The following is a 14,975-nucleotide window of genomic DNA, read 5'->3' as shown; positions in this document are numbered from 1 at the left end:
GCAATCAGGGACCCTTCCTGCAGAGGCTTAGCTTCCCTTCTTCTTGAGGGCACACCAGCAGTATGGTCGTGACTCAACAGACAGCAGAAAACTTCTAATCCAGATATTAGGTATTAGTGAGAAGCCTGTGAGGAGATTCAGGCTTAATGCTGCTCACTTCTAATCTCTTCTGCCCCCAAAAGTTGAGCAGGAGGTAGGCATCAAGCCAGCCTGCCCAAAGTCCTGACAGAAGCACAAGGCAGAGCTACAGATACCTGAAGACCTTGAAGAGCAAACATGAGGATACAGTTTGGCACCCCAAGTGTCTGTGTGAGTAAGCAGAGTATTTTGGATATAAAATATGCTTAAAATTGCTTTCTGAATCTGCCCTTCAATGTTTAAGAGTCTCTCTGATTAAGGCTTCATTGAGATAACTTACCGTGTTTTGACCTGGAACAGTTTTTACTTTGTAAATAAAGCCCTCACCCTCCCTCAGCATTTAAGTGGCACTGAGTAGTCATTAGCAAGGCCAGGTGTGTGTTTGCATACCCACAAATACTGAGCAGCTGAGTTGTTAGAAGCTTCCACAGCAAAAGCCAGGAGGAGCAAGGACACGACACAAGGGTAAAAGCACCATTTCAGAAACCTTATTATTAAGCTCTGCAAACAGTGTCTATGAAGGATACTTCAGCCCCCAAAAATGTTTCAAATGAAGCCATTAACTGAGAAGCTTAGGCAGAATTGTATTTGGTTTCACTATAACATACGGGCATGAGTTTTAAACGAGGAAGGTAAGATGCATGTGTAATGTCCCATGTGTATTCTCACAGCCTTTATCAGGTGTAACTGTAATCTGCATACTGCCCTTCCTTCACATTTATCAGCTGCAGCAACAGTGCAATGCAAAGACGTGTACCCCAATGACCTTTCCCTCTCTCTGTRGACTACCGCACTACAGTGCTATAAAAGAGATTAAGCTTCTAAGGCACTACTAGACCAGTATTAGATGCTTGGGACTTGACCATAAACCCAAATAAGTTGGTGAAAAACTCCCTCCTCTTTCAACAGAAGAGGTTTTTGAGTTAGGTCTCTTTCTTGCCTGAGGAGTGGGAGCAATGGGGCAATCACAACTAGTCAGGATGAATATTGAAATCATCCTTAGTAAGTACCATCGTCAATCAAATAATCAGATGTGCAAAACAGAGCTAGAAGAACCTGCTGATGTCACAAGATTATTCTGATGAGTCAAGGTGTTTGTTTTTTTTTCCTTAAGACTTTTGTTTAAGGAACAGAACAGAGCAGGAAGATGCAGATATGCCCTATGCACTGAAACACTGCTAGAAGAGCAATAAAAGTTAACATTGTTTAAGCCTTAACCCTATATATTAAAGGAGATTAATCTTTAAAATATGTAAAATAAATACTTCAAATACCTTACTGTATCAGATGACCATGACAGCTCTATGGTCCCTTACTTATATCTAAGGGATAACACATTTTTTGTGCCTTGAAAAACCTCTTAGTAAAATAACAATATTATTTTGTTGTTGTCCTGTTGTAAAGGACTTGTGCTGAAAATTAGGGCATTGGCTTAAGTTAAGTGTGTTATTCAAGGAGAAACAAGGTACCTGAGCCATCAGGAAAATTATGTGTTTTAAAAATAACACCTCACACTGAAACAGAAGAGCAATGGTACAATTAGAGGCTGGATTTTATTAGACAAGTTTCCTCACTTTGTTTTACAGTGAGACTCTCCAGTGATGTCAGTGTAGTTCACATGATCCACAACCTCTACTCCCTTAAAATTTTCATATATTGATGCGTACATGCCAACTTCTATCAACAGTTTCACAACCACCAGAAGAATCATCTTGATTCTTATTCAAATAGCCTGCAGAAATACTTGGTTTGCAAGATTAGTAATTTTCACATAAACAAATTCAGTTAATAGTATTAACATCGATTTAAATGTGTATGTATACTTATACTACTATTCACAAGTGTCCAAAAGCCAGCACTTAGGGAAAGACAACAATAACAAAACAATATTTCCCATTACATCCAGTGGAATTTTTGCAAAACCTTTCTTTACAAATAATTTGTAAATATTTCACCAATTTGTCTAAACATCTATATATATATTTAAATATTCTTTTTTTTATGGTATCTGCAACGAAGAATTCTACAACTATGCACAGTATTAAAAGAAAAATTGATGCTTTACATCAACTGCTTTGTAATTGCCTTTTAGTTATGTTATAAGGATTTATTAGCAATTTTTCCTAGTCACGATCATGAAGCCACTTTATCTCCTATCTTCCCTCTCCCACCATTACCTCATTACCCTGCTCAATGATTCACATTCAAATTTTGTATYATTCTCATATCTCTCTGTTCCTTTTCCAGATCTACTGTAGCTTTTTGAAAGAGAATGATCTGAAGCACATACACTGCACATGGTCACAGCAAGTCTTTGTACAAATGAACACTGTGTTTGTGATAATGCTGTAAAGGAGGATATACAAAGAAGCATGTATACGTATATAAAAAGAAGCATTAAAAYTTTAATTATCAAATACCTCAGTCAGTGTGGTGCTTGGTCTATAATCCTTCTGCTCAACCCCTTCAAAGGGATTGCAGAAATACAAAATAGCCTTCCTTCTGCAGCTGCACAGTCTTAACAAGACATTAAGCATACATGTAGCTTTGTTAAGCTGACATGAGAAATTTTCTGTTGTCTTTGGCACCCTTCTCTGTCCCCATAGGAGGTCAAATGTGCATTTTTAAGAACAGGTGTTAAAAAGCTGTTATTGCTACAACAGAGATCAGCTGCATTCCAGACTTGCTGACCCTCTCAAGAGGTCCCTCTGATGAGATACGGCTGTACATTTTGTGTAAATATCCCATTAAAAACGGAATTACTACTTCATGATAAAGAAGTCCATTACTCACCAGCAGAAGTTTGCCATTTCCTTTGTTAATAAATTCTGGGACGCTGCTGAACTACTTCTGTTATGGGATTAATCAAATACTGTTTATTTCCACTGTAAATAACAAACTCTAGAATAAAAGAGACTCTATAATAGACTTAATATAAATATTTATATTTATAGCCTATATAAATATTTAACCTGACAAACTACCGAGGAAGGAAGTGCCTACCTTTTCTTTAGTGCTTCTAAACCTGAATGCACAAAGGGAATCAGATTTTGCCCATCATGGGGCACGGAGGCAGGCTGGATTTTGACCGTGCCAGTAATACACAGTGCTCTCTCCTAACAGTGCACAGGGCTGAGCAGGGTACTCTGGGGAGGTCAGGAAATCCCAGGGTATCCCACTCCTGCCCCCATTCACGATCTGCCACTCAGGGCAGCGTATTCATACTGCACTCTCAGCTATCTGAAAGCCTAGGATGGGTAACCAAAACTACTGCAGGCAAGCTGCTACCAGACAACCCAGTGACCTATGCAAGAGTAAGTACCTTCAGAGAACCATCACTTCAGAGTGATGACAGTCTTTAGCATTTCCAGCAAGAGCTGAGATCTCACAAACGGTTCTAAGTCCAATAAAGTATTTTTCACTTGCCATCTCTTTGGTGTTTCCACCAAATTCCATGGTGCTTCTTTGCAATTACCATATCATATGTGCTCACTCTAAGACATAATCAAATGCCCATTCTCAAATGCAATCATTCTAAGAAATCAACTATTTCCATCTTTATATGTCTGCTAGGATGCTCTCCTGAAGAGATTTTGGGAATAAAATTCACTTCACTACCATGTCCCTTCACAATCCTCCACTGAATAAATCCTCCATCACCCTCAGCATCACTGGTCCCAATAAGGAATCATCTCTTTTCCTCCCATTTCCCAACATCCCAAAGAATGGGAGAAAAGGTTCTCAGTCAGCTTGAGCTTCCTGGCACAGAACGTGATGTTTCCTTTCCTCTGTAGTCAATTATTTTAGATATTGTAAGATCTGCTCAGGAAAAAAAAAAATCAGACAATAAGTGGTTCTTTGAGTAGCAGAATCAGTGAAACCTCTTTCGGGTGTCCTTTGATGGTTACAGCCTCTCTTCATGAAACTGTGCTGCATTCCATTGTGTCTTCTAGAATTTCCTTTTTGGTGTGACCTATGAAACTGGTAAATTTTAAAAGCTTTAGGTATGCTTAAAATACATCCTTATTTTTTTTAAAAATGTGGAAGGAAAGAGCCATTATAAAAGGGGAGGGGGAAAAAAAGTAGAATATACTTCAAGACTAATTTGAAAAATAATCTATAAAAAAAAAAGCTGTTTCCCGCTACTGAAAATATTTCAGAATTTTCTTCCAACCTAAGACAATGAATTTATTTATCAACATTTTTCACAGAGTCAGAAGTTCTGAATGTTCTCTACAGAAATACTGAAACATTTCATTTGAAACATCTGAAACATTGAAACATCTCATATTTTGAATTCTCAGTCTCAGAGAAAGAACTCCTAGGTCAAAATGTTATATCTTGGTCTGCTTCATTGAAATGCACACATCTGGTATTAAAAAAAGGCTGATATTTTGCTTGGGCTGCTCAAAGATTATAGATTGAGCTTCCTCAATGATTACAGAAGATATCAAAGAATATATAGAATATAAAGATGTATAGAATTATAGAATATAAAGATGTCAAATTAGCTTTTGCAACAACCTCTCATCAAAAAAGTTATAAACAAATAAATAAGGCAGGCATCAATAGTAAAATAAATGCCATCAGGATCAGTTTTATATAATACTTATATATGTGCACACATATATAGACACTATTATTTTCATACATCTTAGCAAAGAGCCAACCGAGAACAATACCTTAAAAAGTAGTGTTAAATACATAATTTAGGCCATATCCTTTGAAGCCACAGATATGCCATTTTTTTGTGTGTGTGTAATGACAGAGATTTTGCAATGGGAGGTAACTAAAATGGAGGCATTCATAGATCCGAGCAAAAGAAAACAGCAGCAGGATTTTTTTTGCTACCTCTATCAGTAATGTGTTATCATTAGAAACATTCTTAAAATAGTAGGCTTTCTTATTGCAGTTTTTAGTACATATTCTCTGAAAGATATTTAAAAGWATTGGGCCTCATGCCTAGCTGTTTCCTGTAATGTATAATATAATCCCTTTCTTAAAATAATAAAAATTCATTTTAATCCTGGTGAAATATTTGCCTGTACTGCTTCTGTTAGGGCTGTTCCAGCATGTACTGTCCTCATTAGCTTAAATATTAAGCCTCACTGGCTTAAACATTTATTTTTCTCTCTTGTTTACACTCTGATGCATCTATAAATGCATATCCTCTTACCCTTTGCTCTGCTGTACTACATAGGTTGCACACTTCTCAGTATAGTCTCATAAACAGGCTCTTCATTCTAATGCTCCTTCTGTTGATTCACTTAAATCAATCTTTCTTGAATGTGGATGCTGAGATTAGAATAGTTGAGATCACCTCAAGGTCTTACATAACAAGGTTAATACTTTCCTGAAAACACTTCATTTGCTATTTCTACCTTTTCTGATTGCAGTATCATGCTGATGGCTTATTGATGACTACAATGATACAATATTACTACTGAAACTGAACCAGGAGATTTTTATTTAATGATTTGCTCTACACTTCATTGTTTCCCATTGGAGCACAGACGTATGTCACATTTTATGTTAAACTGGTTTTTAATAAACTTTCAGTTCCCTTCAAAGCAACTGTTATCAGGCAAACTAATCAAACCAGATGCAAGTTTAGAAAGAGGTTCTTTTAAAAATGCAATTGGATTTATTACTTTCCAAACAAATTCTTGGTGAATTACACTTATAGACCTTACAGATCTTAACTGACTTTGCTTATTATTGCTTCTATTTTATAACACACCTAAATATATTACAGAAAACATCTCTCCCTTTTAACTTGGACCTTCCAGTAAGACAGCTACTATGAAGGGACCCCAATTTAATGATATAGTGCCCCGCTATTTCTTACACTTGCTGTAATTTATGTCTGTGATCATGAGTCATTCATGGATGAACTTTATTCAGCTACAGTGTTTGGGCCCCAATATACTGGCCTRTTACAATGCCAGAAGATTGTCAATTGCTAGACCTCTAAGATCAGAAAAATCTTCCTATTGATAAAATAAAGACTGCAACAGTACTCGTATTTGGTCAGAATATATTCATATGTGTTTGCACACAGTGTTTCTTTATTATAACATTTCTCTATTATTTTAGCCCTTACAATCGTTTTATTTGCACAGGAATTTCTTTTTCTGAATGTACTTCTGAGGGAAAGTACATGCATAAATCACCCTTTCTTTCCAAGAACAGTATTTCCCTCATAATGAGGTGCAAAGGTGAGCTTTAGGATGAAGTGCATCTTTCCTAAACTTAAAACAAAAYTAGCTATAATGCAAGATGCATGTGAGCAACTGCACAGACAACTGGAATAAAAAGTATTGAAACAAACTAGTCAATATATGGAAAATGAGAACTAGAAAGTTCTCCATCTACCAAAATCCACCTACTTCTGTCAGTTTCTACTAGGTGAACACCTTTCAGTTTTATTGATCATGAAGCATGTCTTGGCTAAAATAACTACCAATTTACTAAGAAGGAAGATGCAAAGAAAACAATCTGCTGGAGTTTTCAATTCACACTATTTCAATTCTATAGACTTGAGCAAAAAGTCCTAATTCCAATGGTTTTTGACAAAATTTAACTAGCTTGTGTCTAGCAACGCTATACATCAAACTGATTTTCTCCCACTGAATCATACCACTTTCAAGCTGCTGCTCATTTCCAGAGACCAGCTCATTTCCAGAGATATGTGATGGCATCGYCAAGTCTTAATTTTGAGACCAGTAATGTCTGACACTTCACAGGGAAAAGGGAATTTTCAACTGTCTGTCTGAAGATGTCTTCTTCCAGTGTTGACCATCCTTTCCCATTCTTAACAGTAACATTAATCTGAAACCCAAATGGTGACTAGAGGCAGTAAATCACCAACAGAAGACAAACTACCTTTCACCTAAGAGCAATGACTCTAAGCATTATTCACACAAATGCCTATAGCACAGGCCTGTAAGGATATTAAATTTTATTATTCAAATGTGATTTAAAGATGATTATAGTGAGAACTGAAGAATTCTCCCAACCTTACAATCACAGCTGGTTTCTGTATTACAGATATCCAAATTTATGTCCCCYGTGGAAAGCAGAACAGAACATCTTTTGCTGTTAAGCTCAATATTATTTCTGCCAGTAATACTCAAGAGATACACTCTTCAGAAAAAAAAAAAAAGAGAGAGAGAAATCCTTGAGTCCGGTGCAGTGCTAGAATAACACAGCTAGAATAATTGTGTTGTCTTTGAGCCCTGAACTAAAGATCTTTTCTATCTTCAGCAACCAGGACAACAAGGCAGATTTGAATATATCAGTTCACCTGAAACGTGTATAGATGAACTGAGGATAAAACAAATTTATTAAAGCTACTTTAGGAACCTGTATAGACTCTAGCCACAGCTTAATTAATTGCTTCGACATACATAACTTTGCATTAGGTCTTGACTAGTTGTTGAACAAATCAATTTAAAATAAAAGCTAGTTGGAATTCATATACATACCCTCTGCTTCTCTGCATCGACATACCGAATGCCAAAATAGTCTTTTTCCAGCAAGCTGTAATAGTTGCAGATGTGATCTATGAGAAACTGACCTTTTGTTTCCCTCTGAAAAAGAGAAAGAATTGATGCATTACTCTGAATATCCTGAACTTGATGATTATCAGCTTAAAAGAATCTAATCAAAGGATCAAATAAAAAAGCCATACGGATTTATTTGGTTTTGGTTATTCAGATGAGGACAACATTTGTCTTCCCTAAAAAGGCAGCAACTGAAACATACTCCTCAGGGATCAATATATTCCCCACTCCTGCACAAATTGATTCCTGACAAGAATACCTTAAATTCTGCCTCAGGAAGACTCATGCTACTCTAATAGCTGCACATGTAATAAAATTTGATGCATTACTATTAACTGTATTTCCACCTGATGTGACACTGACAAAACAAAAAGCCATTTCAACACAACTTCAAAACTATGTGTGTTTGTTTGTCTTCCCATTCATAAGCAGTTTTGGCAGTGACTCCTATTACGACATCTTCATGCAGTGCCCACAGCAAGAGACTTGGTCCTTCGTTCCTACACAGGACTGCAGGACAAGGAAGAAACGCCCAAAAGAATGACAGAAAAAGGCATTTTTATCCCTGCATCATCACTAGGTGCAACAGCCTGAAGGAAGCTGCTCTACACACCATGTTTATTTAACGACTTTATTCTTTATTTCTTCTTTCTTGAATCTTAGAACTGTTTCATCTCTCCTTAATCTAGTGCCAGGGAACTTTCATGGACCCTCCCATTTCCTGTGATCCAGGTAACACGATTTTTAGTATTTTTACCAGCTGTGGTTTGGGCCAATGTTGTCTGCCTAGAACTGGAGATTCTCGGCAGGCAACGGTGCTCGGTTATGTTGCAGTGTCAGTCTCTGAGCTTTTTCCTACCCAAGCCCTGCACGGGACTGCTCTGCTGCGGAAGCTGTATGAGCGACTTCACAGGCCTCTACTCTTTGCTGCAAAGAAACAATGCAAACAGTGTCCTCTGCATGTCTGCAGAACAGAAACCATACAGGATATACAACCACAAATGTACTGAGCAATATTTAAATGTGCCTCCAAATCGATCCCTTAACAATAAATATTTTGCTGCATTTAAGATGGTAACATTTTAAATTATGCATAGCGTGGCTACACAAAAATTAACAAAATATTCCCATATTCTTCCAAGTATTTTACAAAACTGGGCTGTTATCATCTGCATTTCACATAAGAGCAGCAGAGGGAAAGACCCTGTAAAGGGCAGTGGCAGAAATGGCCTTCAGACAACCCCTCCAGACAGGCCTGCAGCTCCCTACACAAAAGATTTGTGTTTGAAGACTGGAGTGGTACACACACAGGGACAAACAGTGCAATAGTTCTGTGATCATATTATCTTTATAATTTATATAGTTCTGACCGATACAGTTGCTCTTCTTTGCACTTCTGTCATTGAAGAAATAAAAAATAAAATTCAATTAAAAATAAAATAAAAAATAGAATAGAATATCATATTCCCTCATACCCCCATTTAAGCTATTTATGTGAAGTTCTTCCTGTGTCTATTCTGTTCCTTGTCACCTCCTCTCTCCTCCAGCCATAAATTGCTGATTTCTGAACAGATTTCTCTTTCCTGGAGGAAAATTTGGTAACAGGAGCCTCTGTTAATGTTCCTTCAATATATACAAGCTACTTCTACTGCTTCCATTCCTTGCATCACTTATATTTTTACCCTTCATCACCTGCCTTTACTATTCCCTTTGTTACTTTTTGACTGGTTGCCTGGAGGATATATATATTGCCTTATCCACTATCCACTCCATGATACTTCCACAATGTATTTTCCTGTTATTAGCAGGCTGTACATGTTCACTCAAGCAAAGTGAGAATGATTAACAAAYATACTATTATTTTATAATGTATACAGTCATGAGTATTATTTAAATTTTTCCTTAAAAGACAAGCTTTGCATATTCAAAAGTACAAAACGTCACTCTCCATGATACTGACAGAAAAAAATCTCTTCAGGTCTGAATTCACACAGTCCTATCTCCATGAAGTTTTCCAGCTAAAAACCTTAGATGTCTCTGCAAGCTTTTATTTGTGACTATGATAAAATTGTGGGGGAAAAAAAAAAGACAAAAATGCCTAATGATGTTTCAGGGCATAAGCATTAGTGAAAAAGTACAAGCATAAAATTCAAGTTGCATATTGTTTTAGGATAGATATACAATGTACTAAATAGAACTGGAGCACAATAGCTCTTAGATGTCTCAGACTGGAGATAGATAGAAACATTAGAATAGAATCATAGAATCATAGAATCATAGAATGCCGAAGGTTGGAAGGGACCTCAGAGGTCATCGAGTCCAACCCCCCTGCTCACGCAGGGTCACCTAGAGCACCTAGATCTTACAACAATAGTGCTTAAGTTTATTCCAATTACAAAGCACTGCCAGCAAGGAAAAGAAGGAAAGATATATTCATATCTTCATCCAACAGATAGTGTTACCTGAAAACAGTCAATAAATCTACCATTTTCTATATCTTTGCACTCTAAGTCCTTTGTTTCCTCCACCTACACAATCATGAAAATACTAGAGTCCTTAAGGCATGTGATCAAGAGCTGAGGCACATACTGTGCTTTTCATCCCAAAACAAAACTTCATTCCTAACATCAAGGGCCCTCCTAATTTTCCTGCTTGAAAGAAATGATAGAAACCAATCAAACAAAAAGAGCAAAGACACCAAAGCCTCCAGGCTAAATTCATGCTCTAGGAATCCATCAACACATCACAGGTAAGTAAGAACCCAGCTAATATTTCATATTCAAACAGCCAGCTTCCAAATTCCCCCTGATCACCAGTTACTAAAAAAAATTCCATTTTGATAAAAGTGAATAAATGGATACCTACATAATGTTACTACCTATCAGAAGGTATTACCCTTCTATTATGCTTTTAAGGTACCTAGTAGCTGGAAAATATCAGATAATTCATACACAGAAAGAAATATTTCATGTGGCACAGAGTATCTAAGTCTGATATACTAGATCATATTATTTTCTGCAGATCACAATTCAAAACAAGATTCTCTTAACAATGTTCCACTTGAGCTTTAGCAATCTAAGGATCCATGTCTCCTCCCGCATTCCTTGATATATTTAACATAGTATAAAAGCATGCAGTACATTCAAAGCTAATTCTCATTTGCAAAAGAACATGGATAAATTAAATTAGGAACTGCCAGTCATCCACAAGAGAGCACAAGAGTGGATTTGGGTCACAGAATAATGAATATAAAATTTTGCCCAAAACTTCAGTTACAGTATAGCTTTCCAATTAAATGAACCATTTCTTTTTTTTTAAGTGACATAGCAATCAACTACTTTGCAGCAATTCACAATTATGTACGTATACCTATGTTTCTGGTCAGTACTTTGTCAGAACATGACAAAAAAGGCATCATTAAGAGCATACTATTTGAAACACCACTGAAAAACATCAGCAGCGGACAACAGAAATCTGAGATCAAAATTCAAGTCCAATTTCTAGAAGCATACAGGCTCTGATAATTGTGCTATGATTTCACTCAGCAGACATCAAGTATTCTCAAGCAGAGATGAACAACAGTCACAAAAGTGTTCAAATAGAAGAGCCATAATGTCCTAGACTGTAATCAACACCATGTTTTCAATGATAAAGTTTAAAGCATAGCACTTTTTTTTCCCCAGATACTTTTTTTTTCCCAGAGCATTCAAATGCAGTATCTGATTTTCTTAACTCTTATGTATTTTCCTTCAGATTTCTGTAACCCACAGTTTATGACAATGTCTTTTAAATAAGTCCTGTAATGTAGCTCTTCCTTCACATTCAAAAGCTTTTGGAGATTCTGTAAATAGCTGAAGGAATGGCTGCCTGATATATACAGAAAAATACAAGATTGGTGTACTTTTTTTTAGGCCATATCCGAATATCTGAGGTTAGTACTACCGAAAAACACAATAAACCCCTACACATAAACACAATAAACACAACAAATCCCTGCCTCTCTACATAATAAACCCCTACAAAAGAAAAAATGCCATGTAAATAAAAGAAGCATCAAACACAAAAAAGGCCAGCTTAGAAACACCTTACAAACACTTACACCTGTGAAAAATTGTTTATGATAGATCAAGAGGTTTTTTCCTACTGAAGCAAACCATAAAAACAAAGGACACTGTCCCCTCCAACATACTGAGATCATATATAAGGTCCTCCAGTGACTAAGCACAAGATAATCCCAGCACATTTTTCCTCCTCACCTCTAAGAGCCAGGTGAGACATTGCAAAGATACATTTTTATTCCAAAACACTATTATCAGGATTTCCATTCCTGCAATTTTATAACCAAGTAATCTGATTCTTTGTAAAAACTAATTTAAATTCTTAGTATTTAATATAAAACAGAGAAATTTTCCTATCCTCTCAAATTAATTCATTTCTGGCAATATAAAACAAGTTTGCAAAAGACTTGTTTTGCTTGTTCTACAATTCTAAAAGCGAGAAGACAAGCAGGAAAAACCCATAAAAGATGTTTGGGGTTTTACATTCAATGGAAAGACTTCTCAAATCGCATTTGTTTCACCATGAAGTCCTGGTCTGTTTATTTGAATGCTGTCACCGGGAAAAGCCAGATTCCCAAGCGGATCAACACAGCACTTCTGCTGTTATCTAACCACTCAAGTCCTGCCAGCTGTGCCTGTACCAGCCGGGAAGCCACTAATACTGCTAAGAAACACTGCACAGTTATAAACACTGCATTTATCTGTACTAGGGACTTCAACCCCCATCCCACAACGGTCTTCACACATGCGGAGGCTTCTAGTGATGCTGTATGTCAAGTTACTCACATAATCAGAGAAATGTTGGCAAGATTAATACTCCACTCCAGAAAAAGTAAATTGAAAACAAACAAAAAAAAACTGTTAAGATAAATGGAAAGTCTAGTCTCTCAGGCAAGGCAGGAAAAACATCTGATTCTGTATGTGTGTTTTGGATAGGGGCACCACCTATTTTAAAACCTGACAGATCTAAAAAATTGAACATAACACTTGAATTCAGTAATAATAACAATATGAAAGCAGATCTGGAAAAAAAAAGACAAAACAAGGGTCATCCGTGAGGCAGGAACACAACTCAGAAATCAGCTTTTCATAATGCTAATTGACAACTGAAATAGTAAAATATTACAATCACAAAAATATCAAAAATGCCGCAAGACTTACACAGCCAAGCTGCTCTCTCAGGAAACACCTCTCAMACTTCCAACTGCTGTCTGGACAGAGCACGAGCCTGTCGGGTGACAAAACCCTATTTCTTCTGGGCTTCTCTCAGGATAAATAYCTTGAATCCCAGCAGGGGCAGACCTTGCTGCCAACCACTCCACAGTTCGGCATCGGGGCCTGCTCTTGCACATGRAAACGTGGCTGCAAAGGGACATTCRGGAACAATCCTGGGTCCATTTGTGTGCTGGAATCTCTGCTTGCATTGCCAGTGGCACGGCAGTAAAGCWGGCCCAACAGTGCTTCTCATAACGCACATTATGAGAAGAAGTTTAAGGATGAACCTCTTGGAAATGAACAGACACATTTGAGGGTGCAGCAAGAGAAGCCATTGCCTGAGATTCCCAGGATTTTCTAAACAATTTTTTAAGTCCTGTCCTGAGAGCAAAAGCCAAGAATTAGGACGTGGCCACTGAAAGCAGCGAGGTGGAAAAAGYTGAGCTTGGATGTGGCAATTGCCAACCCTCATCCTGAGTCACTCCGCAGCCCYGGGCAAATTTCTTACGGCTCTCAGGATTTATGAATTCACTGAGATTACAAGTGACAGTAACTGCTCACAAGATGGATACACTGACAACCTCTTTGCCGTTACCRCTCTGCCCTGACTTTGACTGATAAGTATTTTTTCTGTAGAATTGTTGCAAGAACTGGATATCACATAATGCCTTGAAACAGAAAAAGCAATTAAAAATGTGATGGTTATTATTAATTAATTAAAAATCTGTGACCCAACTCCAACAGTATTATTTCCTTAGGGTTCATAATCAGCAGTTTCCAATATTTTAAATTACTTGAAGGTAGGCTGGAAACCTATTATTTAATATTTAACTGAAAAAAATGGCAGTAGTAAGAAGGGCCAGATATAATTATTATTTCTTTTGAAATCTGTGAATTAAAAAACACATTTCTGGCTGATCAAACCTAACTGGAACTGGCACATTTTATTCTAGAAGCAAATTATCTGTAACAAATGTGTTTTTTTCCCTTTACAACAAGGAAATAATTGCATTGCTGCAAGTCTGGAACAAAGAAGGTGGGAGAAATTAATGTATTAATTTGTATTAATGTAATAATTAATGTAAAGTGTTAGTCCTTTAATTTAAAATAAACAAAAACATACACACAAATGATATCACAGTAAAGCAGCTGCTATTTATTTAGCAGAAGAGTCCTCTTCCATACACTAACATGAATCGTCTCTTGCAGATGACATACTTAATTCTGTATATTTAAATATCTACCTATAATTTATATCAACAATTGTTAACACTAAAATAGAGGAGAGGATGATTTATTTTTAATCTGCAGCTATTAATAAATTTGCTTATGTATAAATCTACTCATCTCACTATGCCACATTATGAAATTATATTTTGAAAACAAGAGTTTACCTACGTATGTCCAGGTCTTTATAAACACATCCATCACTGAGCACTCATCTAATAAGAGCACAAATAAACTAAAGGACATACTCTCAGTATAAAAGTTTGTGTATTTTTTTTTTGCATAATTGAAACAAAGAACTAGCACTGTGCTACGCTGTGTGGAAGGCAACTGCAAGCCCAATGCCCATCCACACACAGATGCCATTGGAGTGAAACCAATCAGCCCATGCAGACAAGATGCAGAGGCTCAGGAAAGCCAGAGAACAAGAGGCAGAAATACAGGAAAATTCTCTCCAAATGAAGGCAATCCTTCCCAACATGATAATACACTAACATAAATTACAATGTGGAATTCTACCAGAGCAAGACATACACTTGCCCTTATCATCTCATTTCCTGAATAAAACTCATGGAAGAAACATCTAATTCCTAATAAGCCCTCTAATAGGACAAGCAATCAAATTATGCATTTCCCTCAGTTGCAGGGCTTTCAGCAGCACATTTTAACCCAGACCTTCCCGGCTGCCTTTTTTTTTGGAGAGAGGCATATGGATGTGACCATGCTGACTCACTCAAAGCTAAGGGAAGTAATCCTCAGGTCTGAGTGATCA

General features: G+C 36.9%; 1 protein-coding gene across 1 annotated transcript in view; it reads right to left on the bottom strand.

The window, feature by feature from the left end:
- The window catches only part of FRMD3 (FERM domain containing 3), a 68,215-nt gene extending 60,493 nt beyond the window's left edge, over positions 1-7,722 (bottom strand). The window contains exon 1 of the mRNA XM_026033798.1: positions 7,626-7,722. The gene's annotated coding sequence lies outside the window, so the exon portion shown is untranslated. The remainder of the gene's footprint in view (positions 1-7,625) is intronic.
- Positions 7,723-14,975: the final 7,253 nt, after the last annotated feature.

The sequence above is a fragment of the Nothoprocta perdicaria genome, unplaced genomic scaffold, assembly GCF_003342845.1.
Source record: "Nothoprocta perdicaria isolate Ctin4 unplaced genomic scaffold, notPer1 scaffold_133, whole genome shotgun sequence".
NCBI classification, from domain to species: Eukaryota; Metazoa; Chordata; class Aves; order Tinamiformes; family Tinamidae; genus Nothoprocta; species Nothoprocta perdicaria.
The sequence above is the reverse complement of the archived record's forward strand: the minus strand, read 5'-3'. Positions and strand labels throughout refer to the sequence as shown.